Source organism: Nycticebus coucang, chromosome X (assembly GCF_027406575.1).
Source record: "Nycticebus coucang isolate mNycCou1 chromosome X, mNycCou1.pri, whole genome shotgun sequence".
Classification (NCBI taxonomy): Eukaryota; Metazoa; Chordata; class Mammalia; order Primates; family Lorisidae; genus Nycticebus; species Nycticebus coucang.
The window spans coordinates 144,724,264-144,731,306 of record NC_069804.1 but is presented as its reverse complement, the minus strand read 5'-3'; the positions used below and the strand labels follow the sequence as shown (position 1 = coordinate 144,731,306).

Below are 7,043 nucleotides of genomic sequence, written 5' to 3'. Positions count from 1 at the left end.
TCTGTTTATACCAAAAGGCCTTCTTCCCCCAAAATAAAGGCTCAGGAAACATTTTTTGAATGAAAAAAAGAAAACCACTATATCTTCTAAAACAGTGAGCTTACAAAATAATGCAGCAGATTGCTAGCCATACTTAGTGCAATGTGAAAGTAAGTCCACTGAAAAGAAGATTTGAAACATGGCCACAAATCTTACGAAAATTATAACAAGCCCTTTACTTCATTTACTTTTAGCTGATTCATAAATACTACAAGAGAAACTGGATGGTGATGAAACTAAGAAAATTTTCTTTTTTCATAACGTAAACATGTAAATTTTTCTCTTTTGGCTTCTTCTTCTAATCCTCCTTCACTATGAGGAAGAGATATTTAGTTCTTCTAGATTTCTGGCTAGGTGGTTTGTTTCCAAACTGGCTAGACTCTCCAGGGAGGGAGTTCCTGCACAGGGTTTTCCTATCATTGGATGACTCTTCCAACTTTGAAAATTATCTCAGCCAGTTCATGTTTCACGTGCCTCGTTCGTGGAACAGGTAAAGCTTTGAGAAGCACAATATCCCCAACTGTGCACTGCTGAAGAGCATCACGGGCAAAGTAGGTTTTCCGTTTATTAAAATACTTCAATAAATAGAGATCCAGAACAAGCCTGATCACTCTAACTTTAGCAGTTTTTTGCACTGGTGTCCCAATCACCTTCCCCACAATCCATTTGGCATAGACAGATGAACGAGCTATAGACACTACATGGCTTCGGTCACCTCCACCCATTTTTTGTTTGTTTTACTTATTTATTTATTTATTTATTTATTTATTTATTTATTTATTTGAGACAGAGTCTCACTTGGGTCACCCTTGGTAGAGTGCCGTAGCATCATAGCTCACAGCAAACTCAAACTCTTGGGTTCAAGCAATTCTCTTGCCTCAGCCTTCCATGTAGCTGGGAGAGGTGCCTGCCACAGCTTCCGGCTATTTCTCAGAGACGGGGTCTTGCTCTGGTTCAGGCTGGTCTCAAACCTGTGAGCTTAGGCAACCCACCCGACTCAGCCTCCTAAGTGCTAGGATTATAGGCGAGAACCACCACGCCCAGCCAACCTCCATCAGTTTTGTCCATGGGACATTTCTTCAACCCATAGAAGCCATCTACAACAAATATACAGCCAACATCATACTAATGGAGTAAAACTAAAACCATTTCCACTTAGAACTGGAAAAAGACAAAGATGTCCATTATCGCCACCACTACTTAACATAATGCTGGAAGTCTTAGCCAATGCAATCAGGCAAGAGAAGGATATCAAGAGTATCCAAATGGGGACAGAAGAGGTTAAACTTTCACTCTTTGTCGATGATATGATCTTACACTTAGAAAGCCCCAGGGACTCAACCATGAAACTCCTGGAAGTGATCAAAAATCACAGTAATTTGCTCGGCACCCATAGCACAGTGGTTACAGCACCAGTCATATACACCAAGGCTGGCAGGTTTGAACCCGGCCGGGGCCAGCTAAACAACAATGACACTGCAACAACAAAAAAAATAGCCAGGTGTTGTGTGGCAGGCACCTGTAGTCCCAGCTACTTGGGAGGCTGAGGCAAAAGAATCACTTAAGCCCAAGAGTTTGAGGTTGCTGTAAGCTATGACTCCACGGCACTCTACCAAGGGTAACAGCTTGAGACTCTGTCTCATAAAAAAAAAAAAAAATACAGCTTGGTGCCAGTGGCTCAATGAGTAGGGTGCCAGCCACAAACACTGAAGGTGGCAGGTTTGAGCCTGGCCCAGGCCTGCTAAACAACAATGATAACAGCAACTGAAAAATAGCCAAGCATTGTGGCATGCACCTGTAGTCCCAGCTACTCGGGAGGCTGAGGCAAGAGAATTGCTTAAACCCAAGAGTTGGAGGTTGCTGTGAGCTGTGATGCTACAGCGCTCTACTGAGGGTGATGTAGTGAGACTCTGTCTCAACAACAAAAAAAAATTACAGTAATTTCTTGAGATATAAAATCAATGTCCACAAATCAGTAGCATTCATTTACATTAAAAACAATCATGCTGAGAATCAAATCAAAGATACAATTCCCTTCATAGTAGCCTCAAAGAAAATGAAATACCTTGGAATATGCCTAACAAAGAATGTGAAGGATCTCTACAGAGAGAACTATGAAATCTTAAGAAAAGAAATAACAGAATAAGTTAAAAAATACATGAACATACCATGCTTATGGCTGGGAAGAATCAACATTGTTAAAATGCATGCTACCCAAAGTAATCTACAGATTTAATGCAATCCCCATTAAAATTGCAACATCATACTTTGAAGAACTCGAAAAATATAGTTCTTCATTTCATATAGAACCAGAAAAAAACAAAACCTGAATAGGCAACACAATTCTAAGAAATAAAAAGAAATCTGGAGGCATCACATTACCAGACTTCAGTCGATAGTGATCAAAACAGCATGGTATTAGCACAAAAATAGAGATATAGATCTACGGAACAGAATAGAGAATCTAGAGATTAAACCAGCCACATAGCACCATCTGATCTTAAATAAACCAAACAAAACCATACACTGGGGAAAAGAATCCCTATTTAATAAGTGGCACTGGGAGAATTGTGGTTAGCCACATGTAAAAGACTGAAACTGGGCCCTCTCACCACTTACAAAAATTGACTCATGATGGGTAAAAGATATACATCTAAAACACAAAATGATAAAAACTCTAGAAGAAAGTTTGGGGAAAACTCTTGATGATATTGGCCTGGGAAAAAATTTTAAGAAGACCCCTTTGGCAACTAAAGCAACACCAAAAATAAATGGGACTTAATTAAACTGAAAAGCTTCTGCACAGCTAAGGAAAGAACAACCAAAGCAAACCGACAGCCTTCGGAATGGAAGAAGGCTGACAAAGGCCTAATAACCAGAATCTATTAGAGAAATCAAACTAATCTGCAAGAAAAAGGCAAACAACCCCATTTATCACTGGGCAAGAGATATGAACACAACCTTCTCCCAAGAAGACAGTTGAATGGCTAACAAACACATGAAAAAATGATCATCGTCCCTAATCAGCAGAGAAATGCAAATCAAAACCCTATTGAGATATCACCTAACCCAAGCAAAAATAGCCCCCGTCACAAAGTCCGAAATCTGCAGATGGTGATGTGTGTGCACAGATTAGGGAACAGTTATACATTGTTGGTGGGAGTGCAAACTAATACAGCCTTTTTGGAAAGAAGTATGGAGAATCCTCAAAGAGCTAAAAACAGACCTTCCATTTAATCCAGGAATCTCATCACTAGGTACCTGTCCAGAAGAAAAAAAATAATAATTTTACCATAAGGACATTTGCAATTGAATGTTTATAGCAGTTCAATTCACAATCACAAAAATGTGGGAACAACCGAAGTGCCCATCAACCCATTAATGGATAAATAAACTGTAGCGTATGTATACCATAGAATACTATTCAGCCATAAAGATAAGAGACTTCACATCTTTTGTATATACCTGGAAAGATTTGGAGGACATCCTCCTAAGAATCTCAAGAATGGAAAAGCAAGCATCTAATGTACTTAATATTAATATGAAACTAGTAGATGAACAACTACACACCTGCACAAGGGAAAAAAACACATTTAAACTCAAGAATGGGGAAGTGGGTATGGTAAGCTCTCACCTAATGGGTACAATGTGGGGGTATAAGGCCCACCTCCTGGGTGAAGGGCTCAACGGCAACTTGGACTTTACCTAACAAATGCAAACAACAGAACCTAATTGTAAGTACCCTTCTGAAATTTTTTTAAAAAAATAAATAAAACTCTCTTTAAAAAAACAAAAAAAGAATGGGGCTCAGTGCCTGTAGCTCAAGTGGCTAAGGTGCCAGACACATACACCAGAGGTGGCGGGTTGAAATCCAGCCCAGACCTGCCGAACAACAATGACAACTACAACCAAAAAATAGCCAGGTGTTGTGGCAGGTGCTTGTAGTTCCACCTACTTGGGAGGCTGAGGCCAGAGAATTGCTTAAGCCCAGGAGTTGGAGATTGCTGTGAGATGTGATGCCATGGCACTCTACCCAGGGCGACAGCTTGAGGCTATGTCTCAAAAAAAAAAAAAAAAGAATGGATTAGTGGAAGTGGAAGTGACTCTTTGTCTGTACTGGGCTAGGCTTCCTTCCATCAGACCCAACCTCTGCAAACCCAATCCCACAGGCTACTTGTATCCTACCTACGTGCTCTCGCTTCCCCTCTCTTCCAATCCAAAAACACAGGCTACTCCCAGAAAACTAAGAGTATCATGCCAATCAGAATTACTGGGGTTGTGGTTTTCCCTTTGAAACTAAGGAAGAAGCCCACCAATCATGAGCCAGGTAGATCAATGTTGGCTTTTGTAGGCAACTGATGCAAAGGTGTACAGAGTGGTGTCACAAAAGTTAGGGAGTAGTTTTTTCATTGACAACTTTCTCATTAGAAACTTCCTCAAATTCCCATCCCAAATCACATAATTTCTCTTACTCAATTCAGTTTTGGACCCTGCCCCATAACCAACTGCTTTTACATAGAAGATATTTAACAGTGTTGCCCACTTTTTCCATTTAACAATACTTAATACATCTTTACTTTGAATTTCAAAAAAGATTTTTCAGGGCAGCGCCTGTGGCTCAAGGAGTAGGGCACCAGCCCCATATACTGGGAGTGGCGGGTTCAAGCTTGGCCCCAGCCAAAACTGCAAAAAAAAAAAAAAAGATTTCTCAAAATAAATTGGCATTGGCAGTGCTCTCTGTGGGTAGGGCACCAATCACGTATACTGAGGCTGGTGGGTTTGAACCTGGCCCAGGCCAACTAAAACAATAATGACAACTCCAACGACAACAAAAAAGTAGTTGGGCGTTGTGGCAGACACCGGTAGTCCCAGCTACTTGGGAGGGTGAGGCAAGAAAATCACTTAAGCCCAAGAGTTTGAGGTTGCTGTTAGCTGTGACACCGCAGCACTCTACCCAGGGCAACAGCTTGAGACTCTGCCTCAAAAAAAAAAAAAAAATTGGCATTGGTTTTCACAGTCTGATACGTTACTTCTTAGGAAAATCCTAGACGCCACCAAGTACTGGTAGACTGAATTTGGAATTTCCACAGCAAACCTATATCCCTTCAATGATTAAAATCAGTAGAGTTAGTGTTAGAATGGTCTCTCATTTAAAACCACAGCCACTGGTTCGGTGCCCGTAGCTCTCAGTGGTTAGGGCACCAGCGACATGCACCAGGGCTGGTGGGTTCGAACCCAGCCCAGGCCTGCTAAACAACAACTCAGACAAAAAAATAGCCCAGTGTTGTGGCAGGTGCTGGTAGTCCCCACCTACTTGGGAAGCTGAGGCAAGCGAATCATTTAAGTCCAAGAGTTGGAGGTTGCTGTGAGCTGTGATGCCACAGCACTCTACTGAGGGCAACATAGTAAGACTCCGTCTCAAAAAAAAAAAAATTAAAAATAAGGCTCGGTGCCTGTAGCTCAGCGGCTAAGGCGCCAGCCACATACACAGGGGCTGGCGGGTTTGAACCCAGCCCGGGCCTGCCAAACAACAATGACAACTGCAATCAAAAAAATAGCCATAGCCGGGTGTTGAGGTGGGTGCCTGTAGTCCCAGCTACTTGGGAGGCTGAGGCAAGAGAATCACTTAAGCCCAAGAGTTTGAGGTTGCTGTGAGCTGTGACACCACTGCACTCTACCGAGGGTGACATAGTGAGACTCTGTCTCAAAATAATAATAAATAAAATTAAAAGAAATAAAACCACAGACAGCCATATTAGCTCAGGCGTACAATCCTACCACTTTGGGAGACCCAGGCAGCAGGTATCACTTGAGGCCAGGAATTTGAGGTTGCACTGAGCTCTCAGGAGGCCACTGCACTATGGCCCAGGCAACAGAGGAAGACCCTGTCTCAAAATAAATAAATTCATAAAATGTAGTATAAAATGAATAGAAATACTTATCATTAAGCATATATTGTTGGACTACTATAAGATGGGACTAGTTTAACAGGCTAAACAGAAGATCACAAATTCATTTTTCTGGAGCATACTGGCGCAGATGGGTGGCTGGGAGATAAGTATGCACTTTTTCTCTGGATTTTGAACATAAATATAGCTTATCCTATTTGGGTGCCCAGGAGTAACAATGGCTCTGGTATCTGGCTCCTGCAGCTCAGAGGGGAAGACCTTGGACTCCAGTAGAAAATGTCGCAGTTCCTCAAGAATTCTTAAGCCCAGAAAATCTGCTCAAACCATTAACTTAAGAATTTGTGCCCCTGGCTGACGCCTGTAACCGTAGTACTCTGGGAGGCCAAGGTAGGAGGATGCTTGACCCCAGGAGTAAGAGACCAGCCTGAGCAAGAGTGAGACCCCGTCTCTAGTAAAAATAGAAAAATTAGCGGGTGTTGTAATGGGTGCCTGTAGTTCCAGCTGCTCAAGAGACTGAGGCAGGAGGATCACTGGAACCCAGAAGTTTGAGGTTGCTGTGAGTAAGACGGACTCCCCGGCACTCTCGCCTGGGCAACAGAGACTCTGCCTCAACAAACAAACAAACACATAACTAAATAATTTGTGCCCTTTAAGCTAACTGGGCAATATGGGGCTTAAACATCATAGCTCACTATCAATCACGATAAATTCCTGGGATCGCTTGAGATTGAAAAGAAAAAGAAATTATACATAATTCATACTTCTGTAAATAACATACACACACATATATATATAATTACACACAGAAACACAATCGGAATTAACTCTGTTCATACGGCCCCTCAGTGAAATGCATCCTGTTGTTTTGTCGTCCTTCCCCTCATGTATTTCAGAGGCTGAAAAAGGACGCAATCGTTTTTCCAGGTTAGTCTTTAAGGGCCTCGCTCGGAACCAGCAAGATATGTCTATCCGGTTTCCCCACCGGCTTATTCCTACCATTACACACATCGCTTTCCGTTGAGGAGCACCGCCTCGCTCCGGGGAAGGGATTTGGCGACGTACCCGGAACTGTTCTCTAGGTTTCCCTCCGGGTTG

The 7,043-nt window shown here is 42.2% G+C and overlaps 1 pseudogene; it reads right to left on the bottom strand.

Moving 5' to 3' along the window:
* Positions 1–351: 351 nt before the first annotated feature.
* LOC128578462 (28S ribosomal protein S17, mitochondrial-like) lies at positions 352–764 on the bottom strand (annotated as a pseudogene).
* Positions 765–7,043: the final 6,279 nt, after the last annotated feature.